This window comes from Phyllobates terribilis, unplaced genomic scaffold, assembly GCF_046119375.1.
Source record: "Phyllobates terribilis strain yellow unplaced genomic scaffold, ASM4611937v1 Scaffold_74__1_contigs__length_7073193, whole genome shotgun sequence".
Lineage (NCBI taxonomy): Eukaryota > Metazoa > Chordata > Amphibia > Anura > Dendrobatidae > Phyllobates > Phyllobates terribilis.
Genome location: NW_027362834.1, coordinates 284,732 through 298,554, shown reverse-complemented (window position 1 = coordinate 298,554; position 13,823 = coordinate 284,732). Strand labels below are relative to the sequence as shown.

The 13,823-nt window shown below is 46.6% G+C and overlaps 5 non-coding genes across 5 annotated transcripts; all 5 read right to left on the bottom strand.

Annotated features, from left to right (window-relative positions):
• Window positions 1-106: 106 nt before the first annotated feature.
• Window positions 107-297, bottom strand: LOC141196041 (U2 spliceosomal RNA). The gene has a single exon (XR_012268609.1). It is a non-coding gene; the product is annotated as a U2 spliceosomal RNA (small nuclear RNA).
• Window positions 298-1,414: 1,117 nt separating this feature from the next.
• On the bottom strand, window positions 1,415-1,605 carry LOC141196029 (U2 spliceosomal RNA). The gene has a single exon (XR_012268598.1). It is a non-coding gene; the product is annotated as a U2 spliceosomal RNA (small nuclear RNA).
• A 1,120-nt stretch (window positions 1,606-2,725) lies between these two features.
• Window positions 2,726-2,916, bottom strand: LOC141196018 (U2 spliceosomal RNA). The gene has a single exon (XR_012268587.1). It is a non-coding gene; the product is annotated as a U2 spliceosomal RNA (small nuclear RNA).
• Window positions 2,917-10,568: 7,652 nt separating this feature from the next.
• Window positions 10,569-10,759, bottom strand: LOC141196007 (U2 spliceosomal RNA). Its single transcript, XR_012268576.1, has one exon. It is a non-coding gene; the product is annotated as a U2 spliceosomal RNA (small nuclear RNA).
• A 1,120-nt stretch (window positions 10,760-11,879) lies between these two features.
• Window positions 11,880-12,070, bottom strand: LOC141195996 (U2 spliceosomal RNA). The gene has a single exon (XR_012268565.1). It is a non-coding gene; the product is annotated as a U2 spliceosomal RNA (small nuclear RNA).
• Window positions 12,071-13,823: the final 1,753 nt, after the last annotated feature.

The window sequence follows — 13,823 nt, the reverse complement described above, 5'->3', positions numbered from 1 at the left end:
AGAAGAAAAGCAAAGCCAAAGAGTCCATCCCAAAATCCGACAAACAAGCAAAATGAACAAAAAGCATTGAATTCAATTCTTTCTGATTTTAGAAACTGCATTAAAGAAGGGGTGCACCGGTCCTGGAGATACTGCAATACCAGGTCAATGCGTGGAGTGGACAGAGCAAGCTCTTTTTCCATCTCCCTGTTCTAAAAATCCATTTAATATATGGTCCCCAGATAGGGGACGTATCAGATATTAAACTGATAAGAACAGATACTACACTTGATCTTAGCCAAAAGGCCGAGAAGCGATAACCAGAATTGGTTTCCGACTACGGTGCCACCCAAGGATTCTGAAAAGTCCATTTGTGGAGATGGCCACCTGGACTCCCGTTAAGAAGACATGCTGTCAACCTCTAGATCCCTCACATGCCTGCACTTTTCGGCTTGCTGCTGCTGCAATCCACGCGTTTTAGATCTGCATAACTCCACCTCTTTTAGCACAGTACCCTCAACCCCCGGCTGTTCCCACCCGCCTCAACACCGTTGGAAGGGAGGAGAACCAATTAAGGCGGGGGGGGGGTGGAACGAGCAGCTGTCTACCCTTAGCAGGAGGGTTGCTGATTAATTACCTCTCCTGCTGCTGCTGCTGGCTGTCCAGCAGCAGACTGAAGGTGGCTGCTGCTGTGCGCAGGTATATAAAGGCTCAGAGCCTATTATGACACGCGCAGCCAGCGTTCCATTGCCACATTCCGTCTACTGCAGGCGGGATACCTGGATGGCTGAATGTCACTGAGAAGCTCACAGAGACCGCCATAAGCAACAGTTTAAAAGAATGCCACAGACTAATCAACCAAACTTTTTGGGTTGGTTTCTCTTTTATAGTCTGCAGGCATTAAATGAAAGAAGTCAGTGTTCCAGCAGAGGGAGACAACGTTTCAGAAAAGGCATTGTAGCAAACCAAAAAAGAAATTTTAAGCGCAGCAGAGTAACCAGCTCACATACCTGTTAGCTCAGGTGAGTTTAAAAGGCTGCTGTTGATAACAAGGGCATTTGCTAAATAGATGGTGTGTGTGCAACAATATACTGAAAGGTCAATTATATTGTGCAGCTTATCTCACCACCTGTAGTTATTTAGGTGAAAGCTCCAAAATGCTTGCCTAATATGTCTGTTTATCCAAAAGGAAGTATAGAGGGAGAGCTAGATAGATAGCATTGCATTACATTACATTACATGGCAATGCAATGCACAGTTGCTGAAGTTGAACCAAAATGAGCTTGTCATCTGGCTTCTGCAACTTTTAACATGAAAAATCCAATGAGGAGAAGAAAAGCAAAGCCAAAGAGTCCATCCCAAAATCCGACAAACAAGCAAAATGAACAAAAAGCATTGAATTCAATTCTTTCTGATTTTAGAAACTGCATTAAAGAAGGGGTGCACCGGTCCTGGAGATACTGCAATACCAGGTCAATGCGTGGAGTGGACAGAGCAAGCTCTTTTTCCATCTCCCTGTTCTAAAAATCCATTTAATATATGGTCCCCAGATAGGGGACGTATCAGATATTAAACTGATAAGAACAGATACTACACTTGATCTTAGCCAAAAGGCCGAGAAGCGATAACCAGAATTGGTTTCCGACTACGGTGCCACCCAAGGATTCTGAAAAGTCCATTTGTGGAGATGGCCACCTGGACTCCCGTTAAGAAGACATGCTGTCAACCTCTAGATCCCTCACATGCCTGCACTTTTCGGCTTGCTGCTGCTGCAATCCACGCGTTTTAGATCTGCATAACTCCACCTCTTTTAGCACAGTACCCTCAACCCCCGGCTGTTCCCACCCGCCTCAACACCGTTGGAAGGGAGGAGAACCAATTAAGGCGGGGGGGGGGTGGAACGAGCAGCTGTCTACCCTTAGCAGGAGGGTTGCTGATTAATTACCTCTCCTGCTGCTGCTGCTGCTGGCTGTCCAGCAGCAGACTGAAGGTGGCTGCTGCTGTGCGCAGGTATATAAAGGCTCAGAGCCTATTATGACACGCGCAGCCAGCGTTCCATTGCCACATTCCGTCTACTGCAGGCGGGATACCTGGATGGCTGAATGTCACTGAGAAGCTCACAGAGACCGCCATAAGCAACAGTTTAAAAGAATGCCACAGACTAATCAACCAAACTTTTTGGGTTGGTTTCTCTTTTATAGTCTGCAGGCATTAAATGAAAGAAGTCAGTGTTCCAGCAGAGGGAGACAACGTTTCAGAAAAGGCATTGTAGCAAACCAAAAAAGAAATTTTAAGCGCAGCAGAGTAACCAGCTCACATACCTGTTAGCTCAGGTGAGTTTAAAAGGCTGCTGTTGATAACAAGGGCATTTGCTAAATAGATGGTGTGTGTGCAACAATATACTGAAAGGTCAATTATATTGTGCAGCTTATCTCACCACCTGTAGTTATTTAGGTGAAAGCTCCAAAATGCTTGCCTAATATGTCTGTTTATCCAAAAGGAAGTATAGAGGGAGAGCTAGATAGATAGCATTGCATTACATTACATTACATGGCAATGCAATGCACAGTTGCTGAAGTTGAACCAAAATGAGCTTGTCATCTGGCTTCTGCAACTTTTAACATGAAAAATCCAATGAGGAGAAGAAAAGCAAAGCCAAAGAGTCCATCCCAAAATCCGACAAACAAGCAAAATGAACAAAAAGCATTGAATTCAATTCTTTCTGATTTTAGAAACTGCATTAAAGAAGGGGTGCACCGGTCCTGGAGATACTGCAATACCAGGTCAATGCGTGGAGTGGACAGAGCAAGCTCTTTTTCCATCTCCCTGTTCTAAAAATCCATTTAATATATGGTCCCCAGATAGGGGACGTATCAGATATTAAACTGATAAGAACAGATACTACACTTGATCTTAGCCAAAAGGCCGAGAAGCGATAACCAGAATTGGTTTCCGACTACGGTGCCACCCAAGGATTCTGAAAAGTCCATTTGTGGAGATGGCCACCTGGACTCCCGTTAAGAAGACATGCTGTCAACCTCTAGATCCCTCACATGCCTGCACTTTTCGGCTTGCTGCTGCTGCAATCCACGCGTTTTAGATCTGCATAACTCCACCTCTTTTAGCACAGTACCCTCAACCCCCGGCTGTTCCCACCCGCCTCAACACCGTTGGAAGGGAGGAGAACCAATTAAGGCGGGGGGGGGGTGGAACGAGCAGCTGTCTACCCTTAGCAGGAGGGTTGCTGATTAATTACCTCTCCTGCTGCTGCTGCTGGCTGTCCAGCAGCAGACTGAAGGTGGCTGCTGCTGTGCGCAGGTATATAAAGGCTCAGAGCCTATTATGACACGCGCAGCCAGCGTTCCATTGCCACATTCCGTCTACTGCAGGCGGGATACCTGGATGGCTGAATGTCACTGAGAAGCTCACAGAGACCGCCATAAGCAACAGTTTAAAAGAATGCCACAGACTAATCAACCAAACTTTTTGGGTTGGTTTCTCTTTTATAGTCTGCAGGCATTAAATGAAAGAAGTCAGTGTTCCAGCAGAGGGAGACAACGTTTCAGAAAAGGCATTGTAGCAAACCAAAAAAGAAATTTTAAGCGCAGCAGAGTAACCAGCTCACATACCTGTTAGCTCAGGTGAGTTTAAAAGGCTGCTGTTGATAACAAGGGCATTTGCTAAATAGATGGTGTGTGTGCAACAATATACTGAAAGGTCAATTATATTGTGCAGCTTATCTCACCACCTGTAGTTATTTAGGTGAAAGCTCCAAAATGCTTGCCTAATATGTCTGTTTATCCAAAAGGAAGTATAGAGGGAGAGCTAGATAGATAGCATTGCATTACATTACATTATGTAACATACCTGGCGGCGTCCTTGCATAGTGGTCCATCTCCCACTGTGCAGGAGCGCGCACTTGATCTCCTGTCCAGAATGTCTCTCTGGCTTCCCTCCATGCTGTCTGTTTGTGTCTGTCTCTGCTGCTTAAGGGCGGCGCCCGATCACTTCCTGCTTTTTGTACCTGCTGTGGGTCACACCCCTTGTGCGTCCTCAGCCTATTGCTGTCTGACACTTGGTATATAGCTCAGCAGCTCCCTTCTATCCCTGCCTGAGCATAGTGTTTCCTTCAGTGTGTGCTTGCACTCTGAAGGTGCCAGGTCCCGTCTTTGTTTCCTTGTCTGCCTTTCCTGGAGGCTGTATTTCCAGGCCTGTCTGAACTTAGTCCTGTATGTCTCCTGCTTTGCGGTATCAGCTCCCGTGTCTGAACTGAGTCCTGTATGTCTCCTGCTTTGCGGTATCAGCTCCCGTGTCTGAACTGTGTCCTGTATGTCTCCTGCTTTATCAGCTCCCGTGTCTGAACTGAGTCCTGTATGTCTCCTGCTTTGCGGTATTTGTTCCCGTGTCTGAACTGAGTCCTTTCTGTGTATCTTGTCTGTCCTGTCTGAACACGCTCCTAGCCTGTTCCTCCCGCCTTCTAGGGGCCGATTACCTAGACCCGCTCCTGTATCTTGTCTGTCCTGTCTGAACACGCTCCTTGCCTGTTCGTCCCGCCTCTCTGGGGGCAGTATTCCCAGACCCGCTCCTGTATCCCGCTGCAGTGTCGGTCTCCTCCGTACACTCAGTTCCAGTCTGAACTCTCTCCTATCCTTTACCTGTTTTGCCTCTATGTCCGTTCCCTTCCTTTTTCTGCAGAGTCTGAACTCGTACCTAACTCCTGCCTGTTGTCTCTGTACTCCCGTTTGTGAGTTTGTGGTCCACTCGCTACTTCACTGCAAGTACCCTGTGGGTGTCTGGCTCTGTCTTTCCCTTCCTGTCTGTTCCGTGTGAACAGAGTCCTGTCCTGCCCTGCTTCTGCCCGCTGCTCCGGCAGTCCTGTCCTGCCCTGCTTCTGCCCGCTGCTCCGGCAGTCCTGTCCTGCCCTGCTTCTGCCCGCTGCTCCGGCAGTCCTGTCCTGCCCTGCTTCTGCCCGCTGCTCCGGCAGTCCTGTCCTGCCCTGCCTGTACCCCTCTGCCTGTATTATTCCTGAGTCCCAGTGTGTACTGGGTCCTATCCCGCCTGTGTTCCTACCTGCTAGTGCCTCCCTGTCTGCACTCTTGCTGTGCTTGCCTGTACCCCCCCTGCCTGCATACCAGTCGTGCCTGCCTATACCCACCAGTCTGTGTGCCAGCCTACCAGCCTGTTCCAGTAATCCCTGTGTGGGTCAACCCCCGTGTCCGGAGTTTGACCTGGAGTAGCACCTGGTCCCTCTGCCCGGTTTCTCCCTGGTGCACTGGCGTCGTATGCCGTCGTGCCATCTTGGTCGGATCGGCCAGATACTTAGTCACGCCCCTCCAGGCACTCTCCGGTTCATGGTCCAGTGGAACCACTACAACCGCACACGCCAGTCTGTCCGGGCGTGTGCATAACACATTACATGGCAATGCAATGCACAGTTGCTGAAGTTGAACCAAAATGAGCTTGTCATCTGGCTTCTGCAACTTTTAACATGAAAATGTTAGAACCTTGCTGTTAGGTTTTTTTTCCTTTGCTGGTCACATGACCTTGTTGGCCTATTTAATCCTGCTCCGCCCTTCTGGCTTTGCTGGACTTCATTGTATATCTACTTTCTAGCTAGCCTGTGCTCTGTATCTAACTCTGTTAGTTTGCTTGGTCTACGGACCTCTATGTTCTATCTATTTTGTTTGTTCGTCTGTCTGCTACTATTTCTGTTAGGAGGTGTCCCATATTCCTCCCAGTCCTTAGTACTTGTAGGGATTCCCTCCCCAAATCTATAGGTCTCCGTACAGACTAGATTAGGACTTTAGCAGGTCTGATCGCAGGATCAGGTTCCCTGTTACATCGTAGGGATTCAGCTGAGTCTTATAGTAGGGACAGATCTCCTCTCTTTCCTTAGCTTTGGTAGCAGAACATAACAGTAAGTCCAGCCTGTAAATTCTCTAAGGAAAGATTTTTTTTTTGTTCCATCATGGTGTCGGTTCAGGATTTGGCTAAACACCTGCAGGGACTCTCTCTGGAAGTGGCCGAGCTCCGTCAGCACGTGAGTAACTGTCCTGGAGCATATTTCTTGGAGCCTAAGGTATGTTTGCCGGATTTATTTTTTGGTGAACATCGAGAATTTTTTTCATTTAAAAATGCTTGCTTATTGTATTTTCGTTTGAGACCCAAGTCCTCTGGGGATGAATCCCAGCGCATAGGGTTCATAATGTCACTTTTGCGCAAAGAGCCTCAGGAGTGGGCCTTTTCTTTGCAACCTAGTGATACATGCTTCAGATCAGTGGATAGTTTTTTTCTGCTTTAGGACTATTATATGATGATCCTGACCGTGTCGCATCAGCTGAGACTGAGTTGAGACGTTTAAAACAAGGATCAGGTAATATGGAAAAATATTGTACACATTTTCGTCGTTGGTCCACTCAAACAGGGTGGAACGATTCTGCTCTGAAAAGTCTATTTCTTGCTGGGCTCAGTGAAAAGGTTAAAGACCTGCTAATTGCTTATCCTACACCTGAGGATTTGCAACAGGCTATGCAATTAGCTATACGGGTGGATAGAAGACTGCGTGCTAGGGTTAATGAGAGCAAATCCTCTGCTATGTCAATTTCTGGTTATGATAATGTGTGTACTAACAGTGGTGAACCGATGGAGATTGGATCGGTGGCACCTCGCTCTCAAGAAAAACACCGTCGTTTTTCAGAAGGCTTGTGTTTCTATTGCGGGAAATCTGGTCATTTGATTAAAGGCTGTGAGCTTCGTATGAAGAAAGAAAAAAAAATGGTCAGTCACGCCCGTATTGCCTGTTTAAATTCCAAGGGTATATTTTTAGCTGCTTCCACGATTGCTCAGGAAAAATTAATGGAATTTCGGGTGTTTGTTGATTGCGGGTCTACACTGAATGTTATTGATGGGGGATTCGTGGAAAAACTCAATTTAAAACCTGAACCTTTATCATCCCCCATTGCTGTGGTTTCTGTGGATGGTTCCCCTTTGAAGAATATTACTCTCAAGGTCTGTGAATTTCCTCTCACTATTAATGGTGTTCACCATGAGAAATTGGATTTGGTAGTGTTGAATAACTTGCCTTCTCCAGTAATATTGGGTTTGCCCTGGTTAAAATTTCACAATCCTGTACTGGATTGGTCTACCAGTGAAATTAAATCCTGGAGCCATAAATGTTATGACAAGTGTTGTAACGGGCGTATTGCAGCTTTGGATAGGGGAGAATTGCCTGTTCCTATTCAGGATTTTTGGAGAGTTTTTTCTGAGAAAGAATCGCAGGTTTTGCCTCCCCATAGAGACTATGATTGTTCTATTGAATTTGTCCCTGGAGCGACTCTTCCTAAAAGTCGTTTATTTAACCTTACTATTCCTGAGAGGAAGGCTTTGGAGGAATACATACAGACAAGTTTGGCCGCCGGTCACATTAGGCCCTCTAAGTCTCCTGTGGCGGTTGGATTTTTTTTTGTAAAAAAAAAGGACGGCGGTTTACGTCCTTGTCTGGATTTTCGTGAGATTAACAAAATTACGGTACGCAATCCTTACCCACTGCCATTGATTCCTGATCTGTTTAACCAGTTATTGGGGGCCAAGTGGTTCTCTAAAATTGACCTTAAGGGGCATACAATCTGTTGCGCATGAAGGAGGGTGATGAATGGAAGACTGCTTTTAACACTCCTGTGGGTCATTTTGAGAATCTGGTTATGCCTTTTGGTCTTACTAATGCTCCTGCATTTTTTCAGAATCTGATTAATGACATCCTTAGACCTTTGATCGGTAAAAATGTGGTTGTGTATTTGGATGACATTTTGATTTATTCGCCAGATCTGGAGTCTCATTGGCGGAGCGTGCGTGAGGTATTACAGTTATTAATGGACAATTCGCTTTTTGCTAAGCTGGAGAAATGTGAGTTCGCTGTACAGAGAATTAGTTTTTTGGGCTACATTATCTCCAGCAAAGGTTTTGAGATGGATCCGGTTAAGGTTCAGGCTGTGCAGGAATGGCCTAGGCCTATTGGTTTGAAATCGATACAGAGGTTTTTGGGTTTCGCCAATTACTATAGAAAATTCATAAAAAATTTTTCTAGTATTGTCAAACCTCTGACTGATCTCACCAGGAAAGGTGCTGATGCGGTTCAGTGGTCTTCTGAGGCCATTGAAGCTTTTGTGTATCTCAAGGAGAGGTTCACCTCTGCTCCCATCCTTATGCAGCCTGATGTTACTAGGCCGTTTTTGGTTGAGGTTGATGCTTCCTCTGTGGGGGTTGGCGCAGTATTGTCTCAGGATAACGGGGATGGATTACATCCCTGTGCATTTTTTTCAAAAAAATTTTCGGAGACTGAATTGAATTACGATATTGGTAATCGGGAATTATTGGCTATTAAACTCGCATTTGAACACTGGCGCCACTTCTTGGAAGGTGCGGAATTTCCCGTTCAGGTTCTTACGGATCATAAAAATCTGATATATCTTGACGCTGCCAAGCGCCTGAATGCCCGTCAGGCTAGGTGGGCACTGTTTTTCTCGCGATTTAATTTCTCCGTTACTTACATCCCTGGTACTAAGAATGTTAAGGCGGATGCCTTGTCTCGCAGTTTTTCTCCCATAGTCGGTGCTGAGAAAGAGGAAAACATTTTACAAGAAGGTGTTGTGATAGCTGCTTTAGACTCCGTTTTGGAAGATGAGATTCTTAAAGCTCAGGAGAATGCCCCATCTAACACTCCTCATGGGAGGTTGTTTGTGCCTGGGACCTTTAGGAGAGATTTGTTTGTTGAGTGTCACGAATCTCGGTTGGCAGGTCATCCCGGAATCTCTGAGACCAAGAGACTGGTGGGTCGCAGTTTTTGGTGGCCTGGATGGCAGAAGGAAGTCATTAAGTGGGTGCGCCAATGTACTATATGTGCTAGATCTAAGTCCTCACATACTCCTGCTGCGGGGTTGCTTTGTCCTTTGGAGGTCCCCAGTGCTCCTTGGACACATTTGGCTATGGACTTTATAACTGACCTTCCCCCCTCTGAGGGTTTTACTGTCATCTGGGTGGTCGTGGACCGTTTTAGCAAGATGTGTCACTTGGTTCCCTTCGTGAAACTGCCCTGCGCTAAAACTCTCGCTAAGGCCTTTGTCAAGGAAATTGTCAGACTTCATGGCGTTCCTACTGACATTGTTTCTGATAGGGGTCCTCAGTTCGTGGCTCGTTTTTGGCGTGCCTTTTGTGACAGGTTGGGAATTCATTTGTCGTTTTCGTCCGGATATCATCCTGAATCTAATGGCCAGACAGAAAGGAAAAACCAGGATGTTGAGCAGTTCTTGCGTTGTTTTGTGGCAGACAATCAAGAGGGGTGGTCTGAGTTTCTGCCACTTGCCGAATTTGCTCTGAACAATCATACATCTTCTTCTGCTGGTTGTTCGCCTTTTTTTTTTGTTCTGGGAGACATCCGTCGTTTGGGTCGTTCTCCAAGTTGGGATCTGCCGTGCCTGAGGAGGAGAATTTTTCCGGTGATTTGGAAAGAGTTTGGACGGATGTGCGTGGTAATCTTCAGGAGGCCGGCAGAAAATCTAAAGACTACTTTGATAGGAAACGACAGGAGGTTTTGTTCGCTGTTGGTGACATGGTTTGGTTGTCCTCTAGGAATCTGCGGTTGAGGATTCCTTCTAAGAAATTGGGTCCCAAGTTTGTAGGGCCCTTTAAGGTGCTTCAGGTTGTCAACCAATCTGCTGTTAGGTTGGAGGTTCCTACCTCCTGGAGAATTAATCCGGTCTTTCATGTCTCTCTGTTAAAAAAAGCTGTTGTGTCGGATGGTGACGCCTCTGCCTCTGTTCCTCCGGTGGTGGAGGACGGGGAATATGAAATTTCTCGCATCCTTGACTCTAGACGGTATAGAGGTAGTTTGCAGTATCTTGTGGCCTGGAAAGGTTTCGGACCCGAGGATAACTCTTGGGTGAGGTCAGATGATGTTTCCGCGTCCAGACTTATCAGAGCGTTTCACAGGAGATTTCCTGATAAGCCTGGTCCTAGGGGATCCGGAGGATCCTCTTAGAAGGGGGGGTACTGTTAGAACCTTGCTGTTAGGTTTTTTTTCCTTTGCTGGTCACATGACCTTGTTGGCCTATTTAATCCTGCTCCGCCCTTCTGGCTTTGCTGGACTTCATTGTATATCTACTTTCTAGCTAGCCTGTGCTCTGTATCTAACTCTGTTAGTTTGCTTGGTCTACGGACCTCTATGTTCTATCTATTTTGTTTGTTCGTCTGTCTGCTACTATTTCTGTTAGGAGGTGTCCCATATTCCTCCCAGTCCTTAGTACTTGTAGGGATTCCCTCCCCAAATCTATAGGTCTCCGTACAGACTAGATTAGGACTTTAGCAGGTCTCATCGCAGGATCAGGTTCCCTGTTACATCGTAGGGATTCAGCTGAGTCTTATAGTAGGGACAGATCTCCTCTCTTTCCTTAGCTTTGGTAGCAGAACATAACAGAAAAATCCAATGAGGAGAAGAAAAGCAAAGCCAAAGAGTCCATCCCAAAATCCGACAAACAAGCAAAATGAACAAAAAGCATTGAATTCAATTCTTTCTGATTTTAGAAACTGCATTAAAGAAGGGGTGCACCGGTCCTGGAGATACTGCAATACCAGGTCAATGCGTGGAGTGGACAGAGCAAGCTCTTTTTCCATCTCCCTGTTCTAAAAATCCATTTAATATATGGTCCCCAGATAGGGGACGTATCAGATATTAAACTGATAAGAACAGATACTACACTTGATCTTAGCCAAAAGGCCGAGAAGCGATAACCAGAATTGGTTTCCGACTACGGTGCCACCCAAGGATTCTGAAAAGTCCATTTGTGGAGATGGCCACCTGGACTCCCGTTAAGAAGACATGCTGTCAACCTCTAGATCCCTCACATGCCTGCACTTTTCGGCTTGCTGCTGCTGCAATCCACGCGTTTTAGATCTGCATAACTCCACCTCTTTTAGCACAGTACCCTCAACCCCCGGCTGTTCCCACCCGCCTCAACACCGTTGGAAGGGAGGAGAACCAATTAAGGCGGGGGGGGGGTGGAACGAGCAGCTGTCTACCCTTAGCAGGAGGGTTGCTGATTAATTACCTCTCCTGCTGCTGCTGCTGCTGGCTGTCCAGCAGCAGACTGAAGGTGGCTGCTGCTGTGCGCAGGTATATAAAGGCTCAGAGCCTATTATGACCCGCGCAGCCAGCGTTCCATTGCCACATTCCGTCTACTGCAGGCGGGATACCTGGAAGGCTGAATGTCACTGAGAAGCTCACAGAGACCGCCATAAGCAACAGTTTAAAAGAATGCCACAGACTAATCAACCAAACTTTTTGGGTTGGTTTCTCTTTTATAGTCTGCAGGCATTAAATGAAAGAAGTCAGTGTTCCAGCAGAGGGAGACAACGTTTCAGAAAAGGCATTGTAGCCAACCAAAAAAGAAATTTTAAGCGCAGCAGAGTAACCAGCTCACATACCTGTTAGCTCAGGTGAGTTTAAAAGGCTGCTGTTGATAACAAGGGCATTTGCTAAATAGATGGTGTGTGTGCAACAATATACTGAAAGGTCAATTATATTGTGCAGCTTATCTCACCACCTGTAGTTATTTAGGTGAAAGCTCCAAAATGCTTGCCTAATATGTCTGTTTATCCAAAAGGAAGTATAGAGGGAGAGCTAGATAGATAGCATTGCATTACATTACATTACATGGCAATGCAATGCACAGTTGCTGAAGTTGAACCAAAATGAGCTTGTCATCTGGCTTCTGCAACTTTTAACATGAAAAATCCAATGAGGAGAAGAAAAGCAAAGCCAAAGAGTCCATCCCAAAATCCGACAAACAAGCAAAATGAACAAAAAGCATTGAATTCAATTCTTTCTGATTTTAGAAACTGCATTAAAGAAGGGGTGCACCGGTCCTGGAGATACTGCAATACCAGGTCAATGCGTGGAGTGGACAGAGCAAGCTCTTTTTCCATCTCCCTGTTCTAAAAATCCATTTAATATATGGTCCCCAGATAGGGGACGTATCAGATATTAAACTGATAAGAACAGATACTACACTTGATCTTAGCCAAAAGGCCGAGAAGCGATAACCAGAATTGGTTTCCGACTACGGTGCCACCCAAGGATTCTGAAAAGTCCATTTGTGGAGATGGCCACCTGGACTCCCGTTAAGAAGACATGCTGTCAATCTCTAGATCCCTCACATGCCTGCACTTTTCGGCTTGCTGCTGCTGCAATCCACGCGTTTTAGATCTGCATAACTCCACCTCTTTTAGCACAGTACCCTCAACCCCCGGCTGTTCCCACCCGCCTCAACACCGTTGGAAGGGAGGGGAACCAATTAAGGCGGGGGGGGGGGGTGGAACGAGCAGCTGTCTACCCTTAGCAGGAGGGTTGCTGATTAATTACCTCTCCTGCTGCTGCTGCTGCTGGCTGTCCAGCAGCAGACTGAAGGTGGCTGCTGCTGTGCGCAGGTATATAAAGGCTCAGAGCCTATTATGACACGCGCAGCCAGCGTTCCATTGCCACATTCCGTCTACTGCAGACGGGATACCTGGATGGCTGAATGTCACTGAGAAGCTCACAGAGACCGCCATAAGCAACAGTTTAAAAGAATGCCACAGACTAATCAACCAAACTTTTTGGGTTGGTTTCTCTTTTATAGTCTGCAGGCATTAAATGAAAGAAGTCAGTGTTCCAGCAGAGGGAGACAACGTTTCAGAAAAGGCATTGTAGCAAACCAAAAAAGAAATTTTAAGCGCAGCAGAGTAACCAGCTCACATACCTGTTAGCTCAGGTGAGTTTAAAAGGCTGCTGTTGATAACAAGGGCATTTGCTAAATAGATGGTGTGTGTGCAACAATATACTGAAAGGTCAATTATATTGTGCAGCTTATCTCACCACCTGTAGTTATTTAGGTGAAAGCTCCAAAATGCTTGCCTAATATGTCTGTTTATCCAAAAGGAAGTATAGAGGGAGAGCTAGATAGATAGCATTGCATTACATTACATTATGTAACATACCTGGCGGCGTCCTTGCATAGTGGTCCATCTCCCACTGTGCAGGAGCGCGCACTTGATCTCCTGTCCAGAATGTCTCTCTGGCTTCCCTCCATGCTGTCTGTTTGTGTCTGTCTCTGCTGCTTAAGGGCGGCGCCCGATCACTTCCTGCTTTTTGTACCTGCTGTGGGTCACACCCCTTGTGCGTCCTCAGCCTATTGCTGTCTGACACTTGGTATATAGCTCAGCAGCTCCCTTCTATCCCTGCCTGAGCATAGTGTTTCCTTCAGTGTGTGCTTGCACTCTGAAGGTGCCAGGTCCTGTCTTTGTTTCCTTGTCTGCCTTTCCTGGAGGCTGTATTTCCAGGCCTGTCTGAACTTAGTCCTGTATGTCTCCTGCTTTGCGGTATCAGCTCCCGTGTCTGAACTGAGTCCTGTATGTCTCCTGCTTTGCGGTATTAGTTCCCGTGTCTGAACTGAGTCCTGTATGTCTCCTGCTTTGCGGTATCAGCTCCCGTGTCTGAACTGTGTCCTGTATGTCTCCTGCTTTATCAGCTCCCGTGTCTGAACTGAGTCCTGTATGTCTCCTGCTTTGCGGTATTTGTTCCCGTGTCTGAACTGAGTCCTTTCTGTGTATCTTGTCTGTCCTGTCTGAACACGCTCCTAGCCTGTTCCTCCCGCCTTCTAGGGGCCGATTACCTAGACCCGCTCCTGTATCTTGTCTGTCCTGTCTGAACACGCTCCTTGCCTGTTCGTCCCGCCTCTCTGGGGGCAGTATTCCCAGACCCGCTCCTGTATCCCGCTGCAGTGTCGGTCTCCTCCGTACACTCAGTTCCAGTCTGA